Source organism: Colias philodice, chromosome 27, assembly GCF_061535455.1.
Source record: "Colias philodice isolate Cphi_HAF_F1 chromosome 27, ilColPhil1 Martin Lab GWU primary, whole genome shotgun sequence".
NCBI classification, from domain to species: domain Eukaryota; kingdom Metazoa; phylum Arthropoda; class Insecta; order Lepidoptera; family Pieridae; genus Colias; species Colias philodice.
Genome location: NC_143112.1, coordinates 2,281,009 through 2,295,291, shown reverse-complemented (window position 1 = coordinate 2,295,291; position 14,283 = coordinate 2,281,009).

Here is a 14,283-nt window from a genome sequence, read left to right as displayed (position 1 = left end):
CGCTGTTCGCTGTTCGCTGTTCGCTGTTCGCTGTTCGTTGTTCGTTGTTCGTTGTTCGTTGTTCGTTGTTCGTTGTTTCATGTTCGTTGTTCGTTGTTTCATGTTCATGTTCGTGTTCGAATTTGAATTTGAATTTGAATTTGAATTTGAATTTGAATTTGAATTTGAATTTGAATTTGAATTTGAATTTGAATTTGAATTTGAATTTGAATTTGAATTTGAATTTGAATTTGAATTTGAATTTGAATTTGAATTTGAATTTGAATTTGAATTTGAATTTGAATTTGAATTTGAATTTGAATTTGAATTTGAATTTGAATTTGAATTTGAAAGAATTTGAATTTGAATTTGAATTTGAATTTGAATTTGAATTTTAATTTTAATTTTAATTTTAATTTTAATTTTAATTTTAATTTTAATTTTAATTTGAATTTTAATTTTAATTTTAATTTAAATTTTAATTAAAATTTGAATTTGAATTTGAATTTGATTGTGTTCGTTGTTCGTTGTTCGTTGTTCGTTGTTCGTTGTTCGTTGTTCGTTGTTCGTTGTTCGTTGTTCGTTGTTCGTTGTTCGTTGTTTCATGTTCATGTTCGTGTTCGAATTTGAATTTGAATTTGATTGTGTTCGTGTTCGTGTTCGAATTTGAATTTGAATTTGAATTTGAATTTGAATTTGAATTCGAATTCGAATTGAATTTGAATTCGAATTTGAATTTGAAAGAATTTGAATTTTAATTTGAATTTGAATTTGAATTTTAATTTTAATTTTAATTTGAATTTTAATTTTAATTTTAATTTGAATTTTAATTTTAATTTTAATTTTAATTTTAATTTTAATTTTAATTTAAATTTTAATTTTAATTTTAATTAAAATTTGAATTTGAATTTGAATTTGATTGTGTTCGTTGTTCGTTGTTCTCAATTTTTTCAGTTGTCGGCTGAAATTCATAAAACAATTCACACTAAAACATCTCAAGGGCTATCAAAGGCTTGTTAAAATAAACCTATACAAAACCTTCATCGCTTTGACGTATTTTCAAGGGTCTGAAAGGTTTAACAAATTCCTTAGGTAAGAACATAGGTCATATTCACTTTGAAACCACTTAAAGAGATATTCGTTATTTATATATTACTAGATATCGCAAGCTTTTAAAATATTATTTATTTATTCATATTATGCAATTTTAACGAACTCTATTTTAGCTCTTACAATTTTATATTTTTTGTTTTCTATGTTTTGTAGTTTAAAATATTAATATTTATTTTTATTTATTTTATTTATTTATTTAAACAATTAGATTACAGAGATCCATTAATGTTAGTACGTGACTTATTAACTAATGTTAGTAAATATTAAAAATATACTAATTATTATCAGATGGTGAGGCACCTTATGCATAAACCTGTCGCTTTGAATGGACAAGTTCACGCACAAAGTGTCCCATGAAAGATGACATATATCTCTCTGAAATGATCATCATGAGACTGTTGCGACTGCGCCGCACTCTATCTAGAGTAGACGCTGTTTTTCTGCGTATAATTGCCCAGAAATCGTCAGTATGCGCATTTGCGAACATTCCAGACGCACTGCAGTAGCGAGGCAGTCCCAACAGCATTCTAAACGCATTATTATACATGACACGTAAGGCATTAAGCGATCTATCAGTATAGTTAAACCATAGACTACCCGTGTAGAAATTTTGACAGTAGGCTTTAAAAAGCGTGATTTTCACTGGATTACTACAACGGGCAAATCTACGGGCCAACATATTACATCTGATCGCCAATGCCCTACGCTCACGCTCTATATCTACATTATCCTTGAGGTCATCAGTAAGCATGTGTCCGAGATACTTAAACTCTTTAACTCTTTCAACTGTTAAAGCGTAAAGAGATATGTCAGACGTACATTTCCTATGCTTACCAACGTCCCCAAAAACAATGCACTTACATTTAGACACATTATAAAGCAGACCGTGAGCAGCTACATATGTCTCACAGACTTTGAGCATCTCAGAAATGGCACTTGCAGTCGGAGCCAGCAATACCATATCATCGGCATAGCTTATGTTGTTACAACTGATACCTCCGATCCGGCAACCAACCCTCATATTGCTGAGTTCGACAACAAGGTCATTTACGTACAGATTGAACAACTTAGGCGACGACAGCCCCCCTTGTCTTACACCACATTCTAACACATACGATTCGGAAAAATCGTTAGACCATTTTACAGTATTCCGTTGGTTGGCATACCAATACTTAAAAACATTAAGAATGCTAACTGGTAAACCCCTACCCTCCAGCTTATTCCATAAAAAATCGTACGACACGAGATCAAAAGCCCTGGAAAGGTCTAGAAAACAAGCGTACACTGGTGTTTTACGCTTGGTATAGTATTGTACAGTGTGCTTCAAGCTTAAGATTGCACTTTCAGTGGAAAGTCCTGGTCGAAAACCAAACTGTGCATCATGTAAGTCCAAAAAACTGTTTAATCTCGCATCAAGCACACTGTCCAACACCTTAGCCAAAACTGTAGCAAGAGATATGGGACGATAATTTCCAATGTGGGAAATGTCACCTGTTTTGTTTTTTAAAATAGGTACAACGATTGTTTTCATGAGATCTGCTGGCAGATAGGAGTGCCTTATACATAGTGTGTAAAACATCGAGAGTAGCTTAGGCAGATGACAGCCCGCATATTTTAAATGCTCGATACTGAGCCCGTCATGACCCGGAGATTTACCCTTGCTCATATTCTTAATAATTGACTTAATTTCATTTGAAGAAATAATATGAAACAGAGGTTCATCTCCACGCCCTCCAGACTCCACATTCACTATCCTATTAGATGGTCCAAGAGGTGACTTTACTGTAAAATGATCCTTGAACATCATAGCGATTTCTTTTGGATCATTCTTCCCACCCACACTCACAGGTAGACCCGGCTTAGCATCTAGTTTACGAGTGGATTTCCAAAATTGTATAAAATTTTTAGAAGCTTGATGTTCGGCTAAAATATCCATCCTAATTTGGTCTTGATTATCTTGACACCACTTCAAACGACTTTTAAATATTTTTCGAGTAGTGCACATTTGATCATAGATAATCCCTGATTGTGGACGCCGGTATGATAACCACAACCTATAACTAAGCCTGGCCTCCCGGTGAGCATTCCTCACATGTTTATTCCACCCACATAATTTTTTAGGCTTATGGGTACGCGCTGGCTGAGGTTCTGGATGAGATAAAATTGCAGATTCAGATAAGCAATGAACAATTTTACTGTATAATCTATCCAGAAATTGCATATGTTCAGACAAAGAGCATGAACCGTGACTGCAACCGATTAATTCACGGGGAAAAGCAATTTCTTTTAATTTGCTATCACATAGCTCCCGGTAAGCATCAATTTCTGAGTTACTTCTTTCACCCCAGTTAACTTTACTGCGAGGCATGTCACGCATCACACTCTTACTTCTTACAACACCTAAATCACACGTAATGAATAACGGCAAATGATCCGACACATACACATCTTCTTTAATACTCACGTTAGCAATAGTGTGCCACGCTGTTAATGAAACAATGCAATGGTCCAGCCAACGTCTACACCCATGAGCCTCGCTAACAAAGGTATAGTTATTTACAGATTCGCCTAATTTTAAAACATCAGCACAAATCAAAGATTGTTCAGAACAAAAGCTAATTAGTTCTCTATAAAATAGCTCGTGCGGATGAGCGTTAAAATCACCGAGAATAAATATGCACTCAATATCATTGCTCACAACAATAGCATTTATTTAATATTAATAATATGTACCTAATATATTTACATAAAATTGAATGAAACCTTTTGGTTCTTTTTTTATTAAAGCCCTTAAACAAATTCCTCTGTTTTACGTGTTTTAAAGATTTTTGAATTATTTTAACTTCACTTAATTAAATCCGAAACTGCTTAGTCAATTTCTAATTTATCAAGTAACATTCTGCATAACTTGTGAGAGAGATAAATAAATATATTTGTATAAAAAAGTACAAAAAATATGATTTAATTACTTTAAGGGCTATCTAGTAAACTTTACATCCATGTAGATATTCTTGTCACACACTCGTATCAAAGGGTTGAAAGCGTCGAGATACGCAAGAGCGATGTAATATCATCACTCCAATCTATCCTATTTACGAATATTATGTGTCAAATAGATACGTAGGTGTTGTTTTATTGAAAATTTAAAGTTTCATCTAAAATAGAAGTACATGAGTTAAAATAAATAGCACAGAGAAAAACGTCATATAACTGCGCAAATCGTTTCCACAACAACAAGCACTTAAAACTTAGGCACTAAGGAATATAATATTATTATGTATAAAAAATTATACACATAAAAACCCAGCTTAAGGGTGCTTTTCCACCAATAATGTGCGAGGAATGTGTTTGCAATATACACAGAAGCGTAGCGTGCCTTGGCGGGGCCCCGTATAAAAATTTGTTTGGGGGCCCTTAGGAAGAGTAAACATTTTTCATAAAAGAAAAAAAAAATGTTTGCATCAAATTAAAAGAAATATTTATTCATCATATTTATCTGCCTGTCACTTATTCCAAAATTTTTACAAACAATTCAAATTAAATATATACACACAGGAGGCCAGAAAATTGCTTTTTTTGACTTTTGTCATTTCTGAAAAAAAAATTTGGGAAGTTTTTAGTAATTTTTGCTTACGCACGTTGGGCCCCCTTGGCACGGGGGCCCCGTATAATTGATACGGCAGATACGGCGATAGCTACGCCCCTGAATATACATCATATTATCGCTTCATTTAGTTCGAAGTTTAAATCGTTCAGCGTTTGAAACCATACTATTGGTTATCTGCAAACACATTCCTCGCTGCACATCCTCACATACTATAGGTGGAAAAACACCCTAAATATGCCATAGTAAAAGAAAACAGTAGCGCAAAATATTTTTCAGATATCATTTAAATAATATTTAAACGAAACAGCTCTACAATAAGATAAAATAGAGTCCTTCTGATTCCGTTCAAATTATTGAAAGTATTTACCTGACCTAAATACATTGTTTTATCGACTCAATAATTAACCTAATAAAACTGGAAAGCTCAAAGCGTGGCAATTAAAAACATCCACGACAGAACCATAGTATAAAGAGACCAGTAGGCTGACTCCCAGTGTTTAGGAGCGCACGGTACCTTAACTCGCGAGGCGAAGGGTTGTCACTTGCCACGTTAATATTTTAAATAATTGTATAAACAAACACCGACCGCTCACAGCAATGGCGCGCCCCTCACGAGAACGGTCCATGAGAAGGAACCGAGCGGCCGCGGCGTTGTGTTCGTGCGTCAAGCTTGCATACGAACATGAACGGAGAGCCAAGCGCTCCGCGTACATTCAAACGGCGTGATGTACCTTTGTTCGAAGATAACTTACTGGTTCTCTTTATACTATGACAGAACATTTCAATTCGAAGCTCCAAGTGAAAAGGCATCCCGATATAATAGCTCAAGTTTCACCAAATTATAACTTTCATAATACCTTTTGAGTGAAGTCCGTTGATTGTGGAAAAGTTTGAAGACAAGGCCTCCGTGTAAGAGCAACGGTTCCGTATATTGAAGTGGTTTTTGTAAACAACAAATTATTTATTTGAAGAGAGGAATTAATTTTCTTTTTTGTTTACTTTTTTTGTAATTGTTGAACATGAATTGTTTATTATATAATTGTTGAACAACATATCTACAAGTTAATACGTTTTTAAAACATTCGTTTGAAAGATTTATGTGACAATAACTTTAATAAAAAATTCTGTGAAAATTTCACTTTCCTGGCTTTCATCATTTATACTAAAATTATCTAATAATATCCAGAGAATTAAATAAACAGAGCATTTCTGAAACATAATATGTAAACATAAACGTAATAGATAACATCTAATAATACATGCAACATCACTACATAGTATAAAACAAAGTCGCTTTCTCTGTCGCTATGTCCCTAAGTATGCTTAAATCTTTAAAACTACGCAACGGATTTTGATGCGGTTTTTTTTAATAGAACGAGTGATTCAAGAGGAAAGTTTTAGTATATAATTTATTAGGTTTTAGACAAAGCGGGCAAGAGCGGCGGTAAGCTAGTTTTACTTATATAAATAATATACTCAAAACTATTCATGTATTTTGTACGTATTACCACAGATAATTCAATACTATTTATGTTTAAGTCAATGTTAAAGTCAAGATATATTTATTATGATTTAAACAATTTGAATGAAAACAAATTACAATTTTAATTTTTTCATTATTTGAATAATAATGCTCACTGTATCTTAAAATATGGAGTTAAATCATGAATACACTTCAATTTATGAAGTGTTCTATTTAAAAATGTATGCTCCCATTTAATATGCTACTTCACTGTTTTTATTCAAATATTATGATACAATATGACAAATTTAAAATAAAGACCGAAAAATTTTTTAAAGTTTTTTTTTTAATGTTGTTCTGTATTGTAGAGACGAATACTTATTTCATTCTTACTCAAAAAAAAATATTTTTTAGATTGTATTGTATTTTCAGATTTCTGAATATCAGACGATTTCAAAGAATTGTCAAGTGGAGTTATTTCTATGGAATTTTAATTGGTAATTATTATAGTATTTCGTTATTTAACATTCTTTTGTTTGAGATTTTTTATAAGAAAATAATGGTATTAAAATAAATATCAAATTTCCTTTTGTTTATTCATATTTTGTGATGAATAATAAACAAAAGGAATATCGCTGATGTTTCAACAAAAAGTCAAACATAATAATATCTATTATATTGAAGCTGCTGTTGTTCTGATTTTTCGAGTAATTAAAAGTTCTATACAACGGAGACAAATGCAAAAAACAAAAGCTCATACAAATCTGTTCAGCCATTCTTGAGTTATAAGTGGTTTAACTAACACCACTTTCTTAAATATATTCCATAGATTTAAGAACTAAGACGCAGCCGGTTTTCCTTCTAATATATTTTCAGAGTTTTGGCGTCGACTTTAGACATAAATTTCCTATCAAATACAGAAGAATCATGACGATTAGTTCAGCAACTGCGGAGGTATGGAAGTTTAGAATGTAAATTTGAAGGATGGAATGCTTTTACATCCGTATATAAATGCGTAATTATAAATGAAAAGATAATTGAGCTAAAGAACCTTATTTATTTATATATATTACTAGCCGCTCCGCGCAGTTTCACCCCCGTGGCTCCTCTCCTGTTGGTCGTAGCGTGATGATTTATAGCCTATAGCCTTCCTCGATAAATGAGCTATCTAACACCGAAAGAATTTTTCAAATCGGACCAGTAGTTCTCGAGATTAGCACGTTCAAACAAACAAACTCTTCAGCTTTATAATATTAGTATAGATTATTTATATTATTACTAGCGGTCCGCTCCGGCTTCGCCCGTGGTACATATGAAAAATAGATGTTGGCCGATTCTCAGACTTACCCGATATGCACAGAAAATTTCATGAGAATCGGTCCACCCGTTTCGGAGGAGTATGCAGACTAACATTGTGACACGAGAATTTTATATATAAGATATTATTTATATAAATTATTAGGCAACCAAATTTAACGATAATAATATAAACCAAATGAAAGAAAAATCTTTTAATTTAAATATATAAAGTGGCTCTATTGTTATTAATTTAAAAATCTCTACCAAGTAACTCATTTTATATATATGAAGGCAAATGAAACGTAAAAGAAATATCCTCTAATATTATAAATGCGAAAGTTTGTGAAGATCGATTTATGGATGTTAGTTTCTCTTTCACGCAAATACTACTGAACCGATTCCAATGAAATTTGGATAGCTGAAGACCCAGCATAAGACATATTATGCTACTTTTTAACGGGATCTATGCGGGTTTTTCTTTGAAAACGCGGGCGAAGCCGCAAATGTTCCAATATAACCGATTGAAATGTGAAATGAAAACGCTTTTCCTCTAATCATTTAGAACGAACTGTTGACTATTTATTACTATTAATTTTCGCGTATAAATCACTTCTAATAGCCGTAATTTGAAATTGCAATTGTTTGTTATTTATGGAAGGCGTATTAACCGTCTAATTGGCAATAACACATGACATGATATCAATCGTCTGAATAGAATGACGATATAATTTATGCGGGTTATAATAGTTTTTATAGCTAGGTCTTGTCTAATATGAGTACTGTCGATGTTTAATCACCATTTAATTAATGGCCTAGCCTCTTTATTAAAACGTCGTTTAATAAGCGACCTAAATTAGGTTATGCATTACATTGATTGAGGTGGCCACATATTTCTATATTGTTATAAAAATATGTGGTGTGATATGACAAAGTGAAATCTGCTGTAGGAATTCGCGTATCAGACTGCGCCAGACAGTCTAGTAACAGGAAGAGATGGCGGGAGATCGTGCGGAAAGCTGTGTCCGCCTCTACCACCGATGTGGACGTCTCAACGTGACCACGACCACTCTGCCAAGAGTGAATCGACAAAGAAGAAGATGTACAAACATATAAGTAACTAGCTGTGCCCCGCGGTTTTACCCACAGCGCTCCGCTCCTGTTGGTCTTATCGTAATGATATACATTAGGTATACAGCCTATAAGCCTTTCTCGATAAATGGACTATCTAACACCGAAATAATATTTCAAATCGGATCAGTAATTCCTGAGATTAGCGCGTTCAAACAAACAAACAATCAAACTCTTTAGTATTATAATATTGATAACTAGCTTTCTGCCAGTTCCAACAACTATTATCCAAAATTCACCTTTGAGGCAGTTCACATGAAGAGAGGACTTATTTGGTCAGCTAGCAGCAGCTAATATTAACTTTTAAGTTTGTAAATACAGGAATCTAGTACTTAGGTATATAGTCTTAAGATCTAAATTGCGTCAAAGCTCTAGGTACGAAAAACTTACTAGAATTATCTAATAGACAATTTTCTTGCTAACGTCAATACGTTATAACATTAACGATAGCTTAAGAAAACTTTAGCGTAAAAGTTATCTAGGAAATTAAATAAATGACACCTTTTATTATTTGAAATCAAAGAAATGGGCAGAGTATTTTCTAGATTATCGTCTCTCGACCTAGATTTAAGAACTTTTTTAAGTGTGTACTAAAATTTAAGAAGCTCTTTTTCACACAGATATTATTTATCACTATGGAACTTGGCAATTGTATTATGTAGCTTGTTGGTGGTAAACTTACTGAATTATTGTCTTATATATTAGTACACACTATACTGAAATATTATTTTTTGCAAAGGTCAGTTTTAGGAATAAAAATTAAATAATTTACAAGTAAAGTGTTGTCTTATATAAGACAAATTTAATACAAGTAGATGATCGGTTCATAATTATATTCTTTCATTTTATTCGTTGTATTTATATTCTCATTGTTGTATTTCTTTAAGTCTAATGGGAATCGAACCTAGGCCCTTCTAATTGTAATACTAACACAGCACTGTAGGTACTTACTGTTACTTTGGAAAAATAAACATTTATAAAAAAGACTAATGATACGGAATATTGGCACTAAAGCTAAAAGGGTTGCTAAAACATTATTAATGAACATCTGATTTTTACAAATTACTTTATAAATTGTTCCAAGGGATTTCTTCAAAAAACCTAAATTATTTGAACATTTTTGACGCAACTTCATTTATAACAGATGTCAACGTCTCAATGAAAAATTTCTTAAAGGCGGCTACTCACATACCTGCCGCACGGGCAATATTGGAACAATCTCAGTTGCACGGCGGTCGGAGCAATTTTAGATGTTCTCTAAATTGCCTCTGCTTGTCTATACACATCACAATTAAGGAGGCAATTAAGTGTGCAATTCCAATATTGCCCTTGCTGCAGGTACGTGAGTAGCCGGTATAAGTTGCCCCTGCTTAACTATACACATCACAATTAAGGGTGCAATTCTAATATTGCCCCTGCTGCGGGTACGTGAGCAGGCGGCATTAAGTCTGTTTAATTTAGCGCCGTCACGAATTTCATTTTAATATTGTTTGAAAATAAAGAAAGAAAATGAACGGAGTACAAGGGTTTTGTTTTCCGGTTTAATTATATATCGATTGATAGCTGGTATCTTTGCTTGGACTATGAAATCACAACATAGTACAAAATAGAGGCGCTTTCCGCCGTCTGTGTGTCTGTATGCTAAGATCTTTAAAATAACGCAACCGAGTTTGATGTTTTTTTTTCTAATAGAAAGAGTGGTCTTTTTGTTCTTTCGAGTTTTATCTTGAAGAAGGTTATATGTAATTTGTTAGCTGAAGCGGCACAGGCGAAGCTGCGGGCGGAAAGCTAGTAGTGTATAAAATGCAACTTCGTATAAATATAAGTCAAACTACACTATATTCTTCTCTTTCTTATTATAGCTACATCCTATATCTTCACTCTCTCGCCTAATGAAGATAGATTTGATATTGACTGAAATCCTGGCTCAAAGCTCGAACAGAATCTTGATATACTTTAGATTAAAAACAAACGAACATTCAAACTTATTCCATTGTTAGTGTTTCCATCCAAGGCAGCAAACATAACAAAGTAAAACTTTCTCTGCGCTTGATTAAAATGTTTAGTTATGTTAACTTATAAATTTTATTATAAGATAACATTACTCTATGTTTGTTATAACAACTTACAAAAAACTACATACCAATTAAATGTATCTATTCCTACACACCTATAAATCCAAAACAATCGCACCCAATTTTATCTTTTGCAGACACACATCTTCGATATTAATCAAACGAGCCTCGAATGTTCTGGAATGATCTATCCGTAGAAAATACGAATACGTAGAACAATTTGAAATGAAGCCAGTGACGTAGCTAGGTAACCAAGGGCTCTGGGCAAATCAGGGCTTCATTACGTCCAAAAAAGGCCATAACTAGCATAAAGTCGCATCACTGCCACATTTATTACCCGACTACGAAAGAAGGAGGTATGTAGTACGCTCTACACTCCATACCGATGGACGGATTTTGACTTATGAGGTGTCATTGTAATCATCAGAATTTTGGTAGTAACATAGGCTAGTACAATTAACAGGGCTTTTGTTTCGTAATAATAATTCTTGTTTTGAAAATGGACAAATAATCGAAAGTTCGTTCTAGATTTTTCTAAAGATCTTTAGGGCCTCTAATATCGAGGGCCCCACCTAGCTCCTTGGTAGCTAAGCAACTGAATGAAGCCACAACTCGAAGTGCAGTTAATCAAATCCTTCGATTACAGCCGACAAACTTGCATTGCAAATCCACTATCTATTACAACTTGAACTGGAATACCTCGACAAATTAACACTTCTAAATTGCGTGTTTATTACCACGAATGGCTTTAGCTACTGGTTAATATATATACTGTGGTCGGATATGTGTTGTAATAACAATGTAAATGACAATGTATATTAAATGGTCGAAATTCACAAGTGATTAGGAATTGCTACTCAATGATAAGATTTTGATACGCACTAATTTAAAATTGCATTTTAGATATTATTATTAGAGAATAAGCTTTACAAAAACAATAGAAAATAATTTAAACTTCCTTCCATTTTATTTGTAGCCGTTTAAAGCGCTGTATCAAATATTCGATTCATTGTTTACCATATTATTAACACATACATTTAGTAAAAACTATTTCATCACCACCTTTGTATGTCTTAATTTATATTATACTAGCGGTCCGCCCCGGCTTCGCCCGTGGTACATATTTACGTTTTCTCTACATAAGAACCATCCTCGTACTTCAAGGAATATAATAAATATAGAATTATCGTATAATAAAAAAAGAATTATCGAAATCGGTTCAGCCGTTCTCGAGTTATGCGCTTACCAACACATTTTGTAATTCATTTTTATATATAAGATAAATGAATACTAATTAAGTTCTTTTGTTTCTATTTCAGAGTTTTCCTGTGCAGAAATACAGAGCTGACTATTCCATCATTCTTAAAGTCCGACGGGAGGGAAGACCGATGCGACCGAAGAGACACAGTATATTATATAGTTTTAGGAATATTCTTTTTACTTCTAGTAACTCGATTATAAATGCTTTGACGAATGGTGGTAGCAGTATCTTGGCATTTTATGCCCGGCTTCTGCGTAAATATTTATTGATACTTCGTTTTGTATTCTTTCAATGACTGTTCACTGTGTAGGTAATGTTTATGTAATTTTTGCGTAACGGATCTTAGTCGTCCATTATTGTACTTATAGCATCTACAGACGCTCCGATTTGGTTGGTGCCAACCATATCGGAACCGACAAGGCAACCATTCCAACATTGCTACAGATTGTCCGACGGTTGGCCTTCCAGCTGTCAGTTGACCATAGAGTAATATGTCAGTTGACCATAGTACGAAGAGAATGGGCTAAATTCTACTATAGAAATAGAGAAAATTACAGTCATATGCGGCTCTTACAACTTATTTTTTAAGGTTTTTAATGTAGCCGCACTGTCAATTTTTTTTAATACTTCTAACATAATAAAATACGCTTGATTTCTGGCATCTCTATTTGCGTAATCTTTGTTACTTAAGTCCCACAAACAAGGAAAGTCTTTATATAGTTCCAGCAATTTTATTAATATGTCACGTTCGGTGACCGTAACTCCCTCGGCGTTCATGTTGACGTCCTACACCGGCGGCGTTGCGAATGTGAATGAGCCAATTACCTATATTACTCTATGGAATGAGCCGATTTGGTCGGAACAAAGCTTCCAGACGTTCCAATTTGGTTGGATCGGATAGGAAGTTGGTTTGGTCGGTATCGCCGGCGCATCCGACCACGTCAAACCAATATTAATAATAATTATGTCGGACCGACCGCTCTCTACACTTTCCGATTTGGTCGTGGTCGGATGGTTGGCACCAACCAAATCGGAGCGTCTGTAGATGCTATTACTCATAAATTCAATACAGGATATCTTATTTTATTTTTATTTTTTACACGCTTTATATTAGCTTCACCTGTATGTTTGTATGTTTGTAACCGACTTCTTTGGGCGCGATTTTGACCCACTTTAAACGGTCAGATTTCGTTCAAACTTTGTAGATTTATTGAGGACCGATGACAATACACTAATTTGATAAAATTTTCTATTTTTTAGTTCGGTTTTCAATAAAAAAAACGTGTTTTTTAGTTTTTTTAAACTATTATTATTACCATAGATAATATACCTAATACTATATCATACGTTGTGACGTAAGAGAAAGACAAACACACATACTTTTGTATAATTATGATATAAGGGAGCAATATGCATTTTTTCTGTAAATTCTAAGTTATGAAAATATAAACCTTTTTTTCTTAACATGTTTTATTTAAATGTGTTTTGTAGCATTTGTGTATTTCCTTTTTTATTTTCTGCAAGTTTTTCTATAAAAAAGATGATCCTACATATTATTAAGAACCCCCAAGATATAATGAATAAATCGAGTTTAAATCTAACGTTAATACGTTAGATTTAAACTCGATTTATTCATTCCTACATCAAATTCCTACATCAAATTATTTTTATTAAAATAAACTAGATTTCTGCCCGCGGCTTCGCCCGCGTTTTCAAAGGAAAACCCGCATAGTTCCCGTTCCCGTGGGATTTCCGGGATAAAACCTATGTGTTAATCCAAGTTACCCTCTACATGTGTGCTAAATTCATTGTAATTGGTTCAGTGGTATTTGTGTGAAAGAGTAACAAACACACACACATCCTCACAAACTTTCGCATTTATAATATTAAGTAGGATTGGAACATCATAATAATATGTATTATAATATTCTGCATCAGAGCAAGCAAATTTAGTGCTTATGCTATTACAATATTCCCGAAATCAGGAAGTGGTTAGGAAGCCATATTGCAGGTTGATTACAGATTACACCTAATATTATAAGCTTCAAACTATATTGTGAAATAGGTAGTTAAATTATATTAATCAGGCAGTTTAATAAATTTATTATGAATAGGATTATTGCGTTTTTCCTACCAGATTTTCTAACGTCTTCTTTTGTGTAAACATAAATGTGTAAACCTAGCATTGAAATTTGAACCCAAAATCTATGAATTAAAAAAATACTATAGCTAATTATCTCTGTTTAATTAAGATTTACATTTTCTTCCTTTTTCTTAGATCATAAATAAATAGAAGTAAAAGTTTCGTCTTATATTACTCTAAGCTCTGTAACAAGAAATGTTGTTGTAAGAGATCATT